Raw genomic sequence first — 14,379 nt, 5'->3', positions numbered from 1 at the left:
ATCATAGTCCCCCTTTGCTCTCTGGGAAAGCCTATACACCCCTTCTCAGAATAATGTTGTAAATGTACAGAATTAAATTCACAGGACTCCAAAGGGAATCAGTTGTACTGAATACAGCTACCAAAATATATTTTTAAAAATAGTTCACCAGCACAAGTTTAAGAATTCCTAGACTAGAAGTCTCTGAAGTCCTTTTCATCTCTAAAACTATGATTCCTAAGCTCTGTATTGCTGTATGACTTCTCTATGACTCCTTTTTCTTATAAAATGGAGTAGACTAGAAAAGATCTCTCTCATTGTTAAATACTCTGAATCAAGACTTATCTAGGTTGGTCCTATAATGACAAATCCTTATTGGGATTAGACTAAAAGTCTTCCGAGTTGGCGTGACCCAGGGAAAATCACTTCACCCCCATTGCCTAGCCCTTGTAGTTCTTCTGCCTTGAAACCAATACTCAGTATTGATTCTAAGATGGAAGGTAAGTGTTAAAAAAAGATTTAGAGATCAAAGTGCCATTAGTGGTCATTTGGACTAATGTGCCCATTTTACAGATGAGTGAGAGGTTGGAGTTAATGGTCTCTGGGCTCTCTTCTGACTATAACAACCCATCGATTCATAAGTATGGAAGGTAAGGGTTTAAAACCAAAAAGTAAGTGTGGGAGGCTGGTATGTGAAGGCTAGGAGCTTATGAGCCCTGTTATTATATATAGTAAAGGAGGAGGGAAGAGTATTTGTACCCAAGATTTTTTTTTATTGCATTCTTTTTCAAAGTAGGTCACTCTATCTCTTCCAGGTCAGTAGAGCCACAAGTGCCCATTGGACCTCTTCTGGGTCAGGAGGTCTTTGGGTGCAGACACCCAAATGGCTTTAAGTCTACTGGAGCTCAAAACTCTTGAGCACAAGCAATCCACCAACCTCAACTGCCCTGGAAACTGGGATTATAGGAGTGCTTTATCACAGCCAATTTGCACGGGTGTTTATCTTGATTGGCCTTTACGGCTCAGTTTCCTGTCTATCCTCTCTTCTTTCCCCCATCCACCCACCCACACACATACATGAAAATGCCATTGTGGATGGCGTAGTGAGAAGAGCCATAGAGACAAACTCTGTCTAGTATCACTTTTCTGAATCATGGCCATAGCTGAACTCCCCTTTGGGTTTTTCTTTTGGAAAGAGATTCCGGGGAGGGAGGGGGGCCAGGGAAGGAACAGAGTACAGTCTAACAGTCTGTTTGCAGCTCGAAGGTAACCAATTTTTAGAAGTCTTCTGGAAGATTGATTTCTCAACTTATAGTCCAAGCTGCAACTTGATGAAAAGACACTGTTTTATTTAGAGTTAAGAATTTCCAGAGAAGCAAGAGATGCTGAGAAGGGCCTGGCCTACGTCCTAAATTTCTGAAACTGAATCATTATCCAGAGAGAGTAATAAGACCTGGGCATGCCCAGAATGCTGTAAGGCAAGTTGAGAACAAAGAACAGCATTTTAAAGAACAAAAATAGCTTATTTGGATTGATCTGAGAATTCCTGGGGGCCTCCACGGGCTGACCCAAAGATGTATCCCAGATGAAGTGGTCAGAAGGGAGACTGGAATTGAAACTAATAATTAAATTTTACCTTCCCATTGGATTCCCTAATGAGGAATAGCTCCAAGGAGACAGAGAGTTAGTATTTAAAAAGTAAGATAGAAGGGCAGCTGGGTGGCTCAGTATATTGAGAGCCAGGGCTACAGGTGGGAGGTCTTGAGTTCAAATCTGACCTCAGACACTTCCTGGTTATGTGATCCTGGGCAAGTCACTTGACCCCCATTGCCTAGCCCTTACTGCTCTTCTGCCTTAGAACCAATACACAGCATTGATTCCAAGACAGAAGGTAAGAGTTAAAAAAAAGTGAGATAGTCTCAGAGCATGGGTCTGGGAGAGCAGGGCTGTGGTTTTAATGACTAGGTAGCCTTGTCTCTTAGATTCACAGGATATTATTTGCTTTGTGGCTTGGTGAAGTCTCTAAACCTCTCTGTTACAGTTTGCTATTCTTAAATGGTAAGGTTTCTCCTTACTTTTTTTTTCTGATACCTTCTTGTGACATAGGAATGACAATGGACCCCTGAAGGCTCTGCCAAGGGAATCCAGGTTCTGATGCAGCCCAATACAGCCCAACTGGGAAGCCTTTTTTTTTTAAACCCTTACCTTTCATCTTAGAATCAGTACCAAGGAAGGGCACCTGGGTAGCTCAGTGAATTGAGAGCCAGGCCTAGAGATGGTAGGACCTGGGTTCAAAGCTGGACTCAGATACTTCCTAGCTATGTGGTTCTGGGCAAGTCACTTAACCCCCTTTACCTAGCCCTTACCATTCTTCTGCCTTGGGAATGAATTCTCCAAAAGCAAACCCACCACAACCACTGCCTCTTCCTCCACATCTTAGCACTCATTGTACCCTTCATGGCTTTGAAGATTCCCATAATTTTCTTCTACATATTTACTGACATGCTCATCTCTCTCCCCAACTCCTGTGCAAAAAAATCATTCCCAAGATGGAAAGAGACTGGGGTTGGGGAGAGAGAATTATCTTCCTGAGCAAGCAGTAATACTTGCTTCCTTAAACCCAGGATTTCTTTTTCTTGGCCTGGTTCTCAATCCACTAAGCCAAATACCTGCCCCTCTCTCTCATTTTTAAAAATAATAATTCTCTGCCTCCTTGGACATATTCCTTATTAGTGTATGGGTTAAATTTTTGGTTGTATCTTGAGTCAAAAATTTATTTATAAATATATACAAATAGAGAAAGAACGATAAAAAGAAGAAACATGAAGGGGTTAGAGAAGTTATCTATCCTATCTTAATCCAGGCAGAGATTAATTAGCTCTCAACCAGGAAGGCCAGTAGTGAGTAACCATGAGGCCTCCTCCAAGATGGAAGCTAGTCTCTCCAAAAACTAGAAAAGGAGTCAATTTTTCACTCACCCCACAAAATAGTCCAGGAAGTTGAAGCTGAGCTCCAAGCCCGAAAATCCAAGCCTCAGTCTCCAGCAAAGATCCCTCAAAGACTCTCTCCAGTCAAGAGACTATCTCCACAAGACTCACTCAAGTCAAATTTACAATCCTGTAAATAAATACAATCAATTATTTACAATCATGGCTTTTATGATGCTAACACCCTGGGAACCAGTTCTCACCTTCTGGAGGGGTGAACTCTTATCAAAGGCCTCTGAGGGTGTCAACTCTGATCATGGGATTCACAAGTTTCTGGAGTTGTCACCCATTGTAGTAAGTACTTGCAAACTCCTAGTTTAAACTTTTGTTAGTTCAATCCAAAAGTGAACTAAGGAGAGTTAATCCTGTCTTCACAATCTAGTGAGGTACTAAGTAGGGGTATTTAAGTTATTGTTTGAACAAGTGTTAACTCAAAATAGACAAAGGGAATAAAGAATTCCCTTTTACAAGTGTAAACTCAGAAAAGAGAACAAAGAATTCCCTTTCACATTAGGAAATCCAATGGGAAGGTAAAATCTCTTTCAAGTCATTTGCATCCCAGTCTCCTGAACTATCTCATACTAGAGGAAAGGCTTGGGGCCTATTTACTCTAAAACCACCTTTCCTAGAGTACCTGAGTACCAGGAATCACCCAAGAATCTGGTTCCATTTACCTTCTGTTATAATACTAAGGGAAACTAGGTGGCACAGTGGATAGAGCCCTGGGGCTTAGAATCAGGAAGACTCATTTCATGAGTTCATATCTGGCTATGACCTTGGACAAGTCACTTAACTCTATTTGCCTCAGTTTCCTCAGCTATAAAATGAGCTGGAGAAGGAAAGGGCAAGCCATTCTAGTAACTTTGCCAAGAAGATAACAAATGGGGTCAGGAAGAGTCTGACATGATTTGAAAAATGACTGAATGACAGATATTATTAGGGGCTGGAGGCTTGACCCCCATCCTGCCTCCCCAAGTCTTTTTGGGCTATTACTCAGGGGCTACACTGGGACCTAAATTTAACTGTGTCTCCTAAAATACTAAGGCCAGACAAATTCTAAGTTTAATAAATGTCCAAGAAGAAATAAGACCATGATGATAATGACCAACATCTGGTATCCAACATGGGGGCCATGACATCCCATTTCCCTCTAGACTCTAACCATCTTTGCTATTTACAATCATGACTTCTCTGGAACCTGGCATATAGAACAGACCCACAAAGCATGAAAGGATTAAAACATTTAACTCATTCCATGAGAATCCAGGTACTTTGGCAGAAAGAGCCTGGTCTGGGAGCCCATATCCAAGAGGTATGACCAATGACAAGTCATGCCCCCTCTCTGGATTTCAGTTTCCTCATCTGTAAAATGGTGAGATTTGGACTAAAAATAGTTCTAAAAATCTCTCACATCATGGTTCTATTACTTTGTGTCCTCGAGTTCATTTTCCAAGCTCTAAGATCTTATATACCCTCTGAATCTATTTCAAGGAATGCAGACAAGTAGATTAGAAGGTTAGTGTGAGTTTCATTCTGATTTCTGTACCTGACAACAATTCATATGTCTTCCAAGTTCTTGAGTTTTTTGGTCTCAGGATCCCTTTACAATCTTGAAAATTACTAAAGACTTCCCAAAGAATCTTTGTTCATATGGGGTATTCAGTAGATATTTACCGTATTGGGATTTGGGATTTTTATGGAAACAGTTGACTTTAAAAAGGGTTCCCCAGACCACATTGTTTACAGGTGGCCAACTATAGTGGGTTCTTCCCTGGTCAGTCTGATATTCCTACATAAGCCATCAGGTAGATGAGTAGGAGGTCAGCCACCAGGGCTCTGTGTGTTTTGAATTTCAAATTTCAAAATGCACAGCTCCTGCCCTCAGAAGGTTTCTGACGAGGTAGCCTGTTTGGATCTCCCTTTAAAAAAAATAATAATAATTAAAACCTCACCTTTTGTCTTAGAATCAATATTGTGTATTGGTTCCAAGGCAGAAGAATGGTGTGGGCTAGGAGTGGGAGTTAAGTGACTTACCCAGGGTCACCCAGAAAGGAAGTGTCTGAGGCCAGATTGGAACCCAGGACCTCTTGTCTCCAGACCTGACTCTCAATCCATTGGGCTATTTGGCTGCCCCTTTGAAGCCTCCTTCTTAATCTGTAATTGAATGATCAGATAGAGATTGCGTAGGATAAAAATGACCACCCACCCAAATTACAATGACAAACCTGGAATCAGAGTGAATAATATAAGAAGCAGTCTTTAGTCTTTCTCATGAGGTGTAAAGATTAAAATTAGGGAATATGGGGAGACTGAGGCAGGTAGAAATTAGTTTCTCTCTGCAAGGAGTATTATATTTTTTAGAGGTTTATTGAAGATTAAGGATTAAAGAAAATACAGGATAAGAGACACGTGTCCAGGCCATAGAGAGGCCTAGACACAACCTCACCTACATTATGAAAAAAAGCCAGGTCTGCCCCAAAACGGAAGTCCCAGAGTCAAGAGACCTCAAAAGCCTTTGAATCAGTTTAAATACCTTCTCAATCTCGGCCCAGGTGAGATTACAAGGCATTCTGGGGAAGTGGAGCAAAGGCTCATGGGGATTGTAGTCCTGTATTCGAGTCTATTTTTGACAGAGGAAAGGGGAAATGCCCTAATGGCAAATGCTAATGAATGGAGGAAGATACAAACATTATATAGGTTCCTGAAGCAAGATCCTCCTCCCCTCTTGGTTGGATACCACCATTGTCTGGGGCCCAAATTTATAATATAGGTGTGAAAGTCTGTCCCAATCAGAAAATAGCGAGATACATAGCATGAGCTCATCATGAGCTTTCACTAAGGAAGGGTAAGGTTATGGAAAGGTAGCTGTATCCCTGAGAGTGACTCCCCTGGTTCCTAAGGGTATGAGAAGACAAGGAGGTAGGATAGTCTAGTGACTTTCATCCTTGAAATGAAATAAGAGGCCTCCCAACTCACTGGACCTGTGGCAATAAGGAAATATCCTTGAGCTCTTATTCTGTAAGCCTAAACAGATGTTCATGCCTGATAGGGGGTGTAGAATGGATGTCCACCCTGAGAGGAACACATTGATTCTTCCTATTCAATGAATAATTATACTTTATTAGAAGAGTTTTTCACTGGACAATTTATCATTAAGATTCCAAGAGATTTCTTAACTTCAAAGTTCACTTCAGTCCAACACTAAGCAAATTTGATCTTAGATTGAGAGGGGAATTCTGGGGAAATGGCCATCAGAGCTGGGAAGGACCTCAGAACAGAGAATGTCAGGGCAAGAGAGATTTTGGTTTATTTGTGTATCTGGAGTGTATATAAGTAGAGCAAGTGACCATGACTTTTAACAATAACTGACATAACTTATTTTGCAAAGCATCTTACAAACATAACCTCATTTAAGCCCCACAACCCTGGGAAATGGGTAGTGTAGGCATCCTCCTTCGGGAAGCCAACAAATCCCGCATCTACTGACTATAAAAAGCAGAAGATAAGTGGCCACAGATCTCCTTAATCCCAGGGATCTGTGGGTAGATTTCAGACTGCTCATGTATTTGCCATATCTAATGGGTTTTTTTTTCAGTCCTGATCCTTCTTGCCCTCTCTACAGCCTTTGGCATTGTCATTCATCCTCTTCTCCTTGAATCTCTCTAATCCCTCAGTCTTCATGATACTTCTCTCCTACTTGATCCTTCCTCTTCAACTGTCTGACCTGGTTCTTCAAGCAGATTATGGTGGAAACCCCCCTCAAGGCTCTATCTAGGACCTCTTCTCTGTTCCTTCTATACGATCTCTCTTGGTAATCACTCCAGTTCCCATAAATTCAATTATCACCACTGAAAATAATTCCCAGATCTATATACTCAGCCCTAGCCTCCTCACTTCAGTATCACAACAACTGCCTTTTGGACATCTAGAATCAGATCTCAAATTCAACAATCCCAAAAGAGAATTCATTCTTTCTTCCTCAACTCTTCTCTTCCCAACTTTTCTACTACACTTGAAGGGAGCACCTTCCTCCTACTCACCCAGGCTCAAAACCTCAGTGTCATTCTTGACTCCTCACCTTACTGACCACTCGCTCACCCAATCTGTTGCTAAATCTTCTTACCTTTGCATCTCTCTGTACTTCTCCTTCTTTCCACTCACAACCACAATTCTAATTCAGGTCTTTATTATCTCTTGCCTGGACTATTACAATAACCTTCTGGTTGACTTATCCTGTCGATATCTTATTTGTATATAGTTATTTGCTTGTCTCCTCCATCAGACTGTGAGCTCTACAAGGGCAGGACTGTCCTTTGCCTGTCTTTGAATCCTGGTGCTTAATACATTGCCTGGTACATGGTAGATGCTTGATCAATGTTTAGTGATTGACACATTGGTCTCTCTGCCTCAAGTCTCTCCCGACTCCAACCCATCTGCCACTGGAGCTGCCAAGGTAATCATCTTAAAGCATAGGCATGACCTATCACTCCATCTTTCTTGGTGAGTTTGGATGGCTCCCATTATCTCCAGTATCAAATATAGAGTTCTTTGTTTGGCATTTAAAAACTCTTCATCACCTAGCCCATCCCTACTTTTTTTTTAATTCCTTATACTCTCTTCCATGAATTCTGGCCTATTTGAACTTTCTAGAATGTCACACCCCACCCCAGATTCGCTACTTCCCAAGTCTGGAACACTTTACCCCCTCGTCTCTGTCCAATTGTCTTCCACCTATAAGGTATGTATCTTATATCTACCTGGTTGTTTCCATGTCTCTCCACCATTAGAATGGAAGCTCCTTGAGGGTAAGCTCTAACTTTTTTGCCTCCCTTTGTATCTTCAGGCTTATCATAATGCTCATTGACTTGTCTTTTCAACCCAAGATCTTTCTCACCCCATCTCACCCCACATCTTGTATTTCTGAAGCTTACATCTTTGATCCCAGACATAAGTCTTTATATTTAATCTACTTGAACTTCCTCTCATTACATTTGACCTGACATTCTAAGCTTGGCAATCTTTTTGTGTCCTGTCCTCGATTGTCCTTGTTAACTCTCCCAGGCTTTGCATTATCTGTCACAAGTTAAGAAACATTTATATCTTAATCTAATTCATTGATTAAAAAAAAAAAAACAAAGCCAAGCACAAATCCCCAGGGTGCTCAACCAAGGGATGACCTCTAGAAGTTAGAAGGCCTAAGTTCAAATGCCAGACCTGCACATGACTAACTCAGTGACTTTAAGCAGGTCACTTCCCCTTAATAGGCCTCAGTTTCCCTAAGTGTAATAAAAAGGGAGTTAAACTTGATGATCTCTAAGAACTCACTTCCCCTGTAAATACAATGTTTCATAATTTCAGCCTCCTGGACTTTTGGATTGATTTGCCTAGAGATAAGTTCAATTTCTTCAAGCACCATTATTTATGAATCTTCAGGAGAAAAAACTTAACTAATATTTACCTTCCTCCTTGAGATACTGGGGACCCAATTAACCATCTTTGCCTAACACCTGGGCATGAGAAATCAGAAAGGCACTAAGTGAATGCAAAGTATTTTTATGGTCCATTGTTCTAATGGGCAGAAAGAAAACCATAAAAACCCTAATGGGACCAGCCATGGAGATCTGAAGGAATCTGGTACTAGAGAATGAACAGAGGTACTAGAGAATGAATCAATGGAGATAGAGCTCAGGGAAGGGAAGAGGTTTAAAATATAGAAGGCCAGCAATGGAAAGAAGGGCCTGCAGAATATAGAATGTCAGAGCTAGGTGGGCTATCAGGATAAAGGATGTCACAGCTGGAGGTAACCTTGAATACAGAATGCTAAAATTGGAAGGATAACAAAAGCACAGAATGACAGAGCTGGGAGGGCCTTAGAACACAGAATGTCAGAACCAAGAGGACTTAGAAAATGGACTTTTAGAGATAGACAAGAGTATTAGAACATAGAAATTCAGTGTCGTGAGGGAAATCATAGATCCTTCAGTCCAGAGGTTCCCATGGACTCCTTTGTGTCTTGGCACCCTTTGACAGTCTGGGAAAAACTATAGACCCTTTCTTGGAATTATGTTTTGAAATACATAGGATCACAAAACTTATAGGGTTCAGCACAGTGCCTAGTGAATAGTAAACACTTAATAAAAGCTTGTTATATTGACTAGGAGATCAATAAATTTGAAATCTAGTTACCAAAGTGTTTTTTTTAAGTTCATGGACCCCATATTAAGGACATCTGCTCTAGCCTACCCCCCTCAATTTCCAGAGGAGAAACTGAGACCTAGAAAGGTTGGGTGGCATACTTTTCTATTCTCAGTAGCATGAGGATAGAATCATGGAGCTAGACAGTAACAGAGCCAGAATTTGAGATTCAAACACAGCTTTTTTTTTTCTACAGACCCTATTGTCTTTCCAATATGTCACAGCTGCTTGGTCTGAATATTTTGTTCCAATATGTTGCTTCCATTCTGGTCTGAATGCTCTGAGGCAGAGCCCAAACTGATGCACTGTAAACAACAACCCCTAGACCCTGAGGCAGTTCTGGAGACCCTATGGCATGGAAGTCTTCGGGAGGTGGGCATGTGGATGTGGAGGAAGAAGGAGAGAATTCTGCTATTTTTCAGCCCTCCCAATGGTCAAGTGGTTTATCAGAAGCTGCTCCCAGAGCAGCTTTTCTGTGGTATGCCCATGGCAATGCCTCACTAGCAATGAAAATCCCTCCTTCTTATGTCGGGAAGGGCACTCGCACCATCTCTATCCCCCAAAGAGTGGATCTAATTGGACTAAAGGTCTTGGAAGTGTTTTAGCTGCTGAACCAAGAGCCAGTGCTATGGTCTTTGACCATCTGTCTAATGGAACAAAGAGGGATCCATACTAATTGGGGCAGTGTTGGTCAACATTTCCAAAGAGGTCTTCTAATACTGTTTTTTTGCCTCAACATTCTTGATTCTTGATCATTTCATATGAATATTCCTCCATTTCTTTGCAATATTCCAAGTGATCATTTCTTACAAAGGTGTCCCTCTCTAAGTGTGATCAATCAATCACCTGATCAGTCAACAAATATTTATGAAATATTCATTAAGTAACAGGCATTGTGCTAACCACTAAAAACACAAATGAGAAGGCAAAATGGTCCCTATCCCTCAAAGACCTTTTATCCTACCTGGAGAGACAACCTATACATAAATACCATGGGCTATTTGATATTGGAGTGCCATTAGATCTAGAATTATAGTTCTAGAGTTATAGGATCCATGAAAAGTGAAATGAGCATAATCAAGAGAACGCCATATGTAGTAACAGAAATGTTGTACACTGATCAACTGTGAAGAACTAAACTATTATCAGCAATGCACAGATCCAAGACAACCCCAAGAGACTCATGAAAAATGCTATCCATAGTCATAAAAGGAACTGTCAGACTATGAATGCAGATTGACCCATACCATTTCTTACCTTATTTCTTTCATGAGTTTTTTCTTACCTGTGTGATATGTCTTCTTTCACAATATGAGGAATATAGAAATTTATGTTCTGTGACAATACTGGAAGAACCTATATCAGGTTGTTTACCATCTAGGGAAGGAGAAGACATGCAGGGGGGAAGACTCTGGTTTGCAAAATATTGGAAAACTTTAAAAATTGTTTCCACATGTAATTTAATAGGCATTTTAATAGACATAATTTAATAGACAAAAAATTAAAAGATTAAAAAATAGTTATAGGACTGTAGACCTAGAGTTATGAGTTGTAGGACTAGAGTTATAGGATTGTAGATCTAGGGTTATGGGGGTCATAGATCTGCAGTTAGTTATCTAGAATTATAGGCTTGTTATCTAGATCTAGAGCTACAGAGTTGTGGATCTAGAGTTATAGGGTAGGAGATCTAAAGTTATAGAGCTCTGGGTGTGGAGTTATGGGGTTGAAGACCTAGAGTTATAGAGTTAAAGATCTAGAGTCAAAGAGCTGTGGATCTAGAGTTACATGGTCACATATAGATCTAGAGTTATGTAGTCATGGATTTAGAGCTATAGGGTTGCAGTTCTTGAATTATAGGGTCATAAAACTAGATTTGTGGGGATTTCAGAGACCATCTAGTCCAACTCTATATATCTACAGCTGTGAAACAACTGATGAGGAAGCCCAACATACTTGAAAGAGAATGAGATTTGGACCAGAATAACCTGGGTTCAAATCCTGCCTCTATCACTCTCTATGTGTATGGCCTTGAGCAAATCACTTAACCTCTGTAAGCCTCAGTTGCTCAGTTGTAAAATAGGGAGACTGGCCTCAATGGCCTTTAAGATCATTTCTATCTTAATTCATGATCCTTTGAAATTGCAGGCATAATACCTAGCCTTAAGTATATCTGAAGGTGCATCATAGTATAGTGGAAAGAGTAGGAGACAGTTCAGTTCATGGATATGCCATTCCCCAGCTGTGTAACCTTGGGGGAGTCACTCCTCCTTGGTCTCAGTTTCCTTATCTGTAAATTGAGGGCTTTGGACTTGATGACCTCTCCTATCTCCCCCATTGCTTTCATTTTATGGCTCACTAAACATCAGCTGGGGACAAAAACATAGGCTCCTGTCTTGGAATGTTTTCCTCCTTTGGCAGTGAACACAAATGGGAAGCAAACTTGTAGTCTTAGTCACAAAGTCCCGTGCTCTTGTCCTGAACAGAGTCCTAGACAGAAATGGTTTGGTCACGTGACTTCAGAGTAATCTCATCACAACAGATTTCTCAAATGGAAACCCCTACATTTCAATACTGAGGCAGTGGAAGACATAGGGTGAAAAGAGGGCTATACTTGGCATTTGGCGAATTGAGTTCAAGTCCCAGCTCTGACATTTCAGAGTCATGGGAAAAGTCAATTCACCCAGAGCCATAACTATGGTGAGACAATGGGACTTTGCCCCAGAACACTGTTAGCTACTGTACTTTTCCTATTTCTATAGGAACAATTGGACTTAGCCCTTGGCTGACAAGATAAATTAAAATAGGAAGTAGCCAGATGGTGAACTTCCCTCCCTACCCCACCTCCTGCTGAAACTATGCTATAGCTAAGTTCCTCTATGGAGCTTTCTGCTCTACAGGGGCCAGCTTTTCCTAAGGGATGGTGATGTGATTAAATCATATTATTTATTATTATTAAGTTAAAAGGGGTACTAGGAAAACATCTTCATTTCTCTTCAATGTAAAAGGTCTCGCTGTTAATGAAAATACCACCATATGAGAACAGAAACCTGCTTTCTTGGTCATCATTATGGCATTGGAGATGGAACCATGAACTAGAAGGAAGGGGAGAAGGTATGGGAAGAGAGAAAAAGAGATGGGGCAGGGGGAAGGAGAAAGGGAGAAGGAAAGGGAAGAGGAAAAAAGGAGGAAAGGAGGGGAAAAGGAAGGATGAGAAACAGAAAGTCAGAGAGGGAAGGAAGGAAAGAGGGTAAAGAGAAGAGAAAAGGAGAGAGCAGGAGGGAGAGAAATAGAAACAGAGCAAGACAGAGACACAGACAGGTATAGGAAGAAGGAAAGAAGGAGGGAGGGGAAAGAGGAGAAAGGAGAAAAGAGAAAGGAGAAAGGAAAGGAGGAAGGGAGGAGATAGAGGAGCAGAGAGAGGAAAAAAAGGAAGGGAATAGAGGGAAAGAAGAGAAAGGAAGAGAGGAGGTGACAGAGAAAGAAAGGGAGGAGAAAAGTGACAAAGAATGTAGAGGAATGAAAGAGAGAGAGAAAAAGAGAGGGTGATAAGACAGAGGATGGAGGAGAAGGAAAAGGGGGAGATGGAAGAGAGATTGAGGAAGGGAAGGAGAAAGAGACAAAGAGGGGAGAAGATGAATGGAAAGAAGAAGGGAAGGGAGAGAGGGAGATAGACATTGAGAAATTCAAGTCTCAATTCTGTCAATAAATTGCTGTGTGACCTAAGCCTAGTCACTGACTGCTTCCTTCCCCCACCACCTCCTACTCCATCCCCAAAACTTCATTTCCTTGGTTACCAAAATGACTAACTACACCTCAGCTTTCAGCTCTCTGGCCCTGTTTCTAGTTCCATAAAATGGGCATAATCACCCTTGTACAATCTAATTCATAAGCCTGTGAGACTAGGGCTTTAGTGTAACCATTATCAACCAATGAATATCCATTTCTTAAGTGTCTACCATGATGCTAAGCTCAAGGGATGTGAAGAGAAAGAGAAAATATGCTTGTGTTCCTGGGGTAGGTGTGCTTCACTGCTTCCAGGATAAAATCTGAGCGCTCCTTTGGTTCTTCCCCTTTTCATGACAATTGCAATGGCTGAGTGTCATATAAGTTAAAAGGAGAGGCAACATCTGGCTAGCTTTCTCTTCCTTCGATTGTCCAGGGACATCTTGAACTCTGGCACTTCCAGTAAGTTCCTTCTCTATCATGGTATCCTGGCAACTACTCTCAGAGGGCTTCTAGAGGAAAAGGACCCCACCAGTTGAGCTTGGCCCTAGACCTCTGACAGCTTTTTCCATTTTATAACTCTTGAGTAGGAGGCTGAGCACCAACCTCAAGGTTGTCACATGTCAAAAGCTGACCGGTGGCAATGGGAATTTCTTCACCAGAGAATTTGTTCAGAGGAGAAGTCCAAGTCCTGAGCCAGGTTACTGGAAGATGTAGACTCTGAGGAAGACAGGGAAGAACCAGAATAAAACATAAACTGCCTAATCACCAATCCTCCAAACAATTATTTTAATAAGGTTTAAGTAAGAGCTTCCCAGCAGACCATGACAGTAGTTATAAGTTGTTATTGAATCCTGTTTTAAATTGTTTTGTCAATGTATAGTCTTTTTATTTTTAATTTTTTTAAACCCTCACCTTCCATCTTGGAGTCAATACTGTGTATTGATCTCAAGGCAGAAGAGCAGTAAAGGCTAGGCATTGGGGGTTAAGTGACTTGCCCAGGGTCACACAGCTGGGAAGTGTCTGAGGCCAGATTTGAACCCAGGGCCTCCCATCTCTAAGCTTGGCTCTCAATCCACTGAGCTACCCAGCTTCCCCCTGTCTTTTTTTTTTTAAATAATAAAACAAACATTTATTTGCTGTGCATACAGGACAGAGGGAATAACAAGAGAATAATATTTATATGCCTTGTAAAACACTCACAAAAGAATTTAGTTGAGGCTACATGTTGTTATTCCCTCTAAGAATGTATTAGCTTAGAGTAGAATAAAACTTTAAGCTTCACTAAATGATCATATCATTAGATTTCATATTCCTCTGCATACCTGTGTGATGCACACTGCCTTTTACATTTAGTATTTCTTCTGTGTATAGGAATAAAATATATATCCCATTCCTAACATTGCTCATTGCGAGCATTTTTACGATCTTCCTGGGGAGAACCATACAAGAGCCACAATCTTAGCTTTAAATAGTTTGTTCCTGAGTTACCAGG

Source organism: Monodelphis domestica, chromosome 4, assembly GCF_027887165.1.
Source record: "Monodelphis domestica isolate mMonDom1 chromosome 4, mMonDom1.pri, whole genome shotgun sequence".
Taxonomy (NCBI): Eukaryota; Metazoa; Chordata; class Mammalia; order Didelphimorphia; family Didelphidae; genus Monodelphis; species Monodelphis domestica.
Note: the sequence above shows the minus strand (reverse complement) of the source record.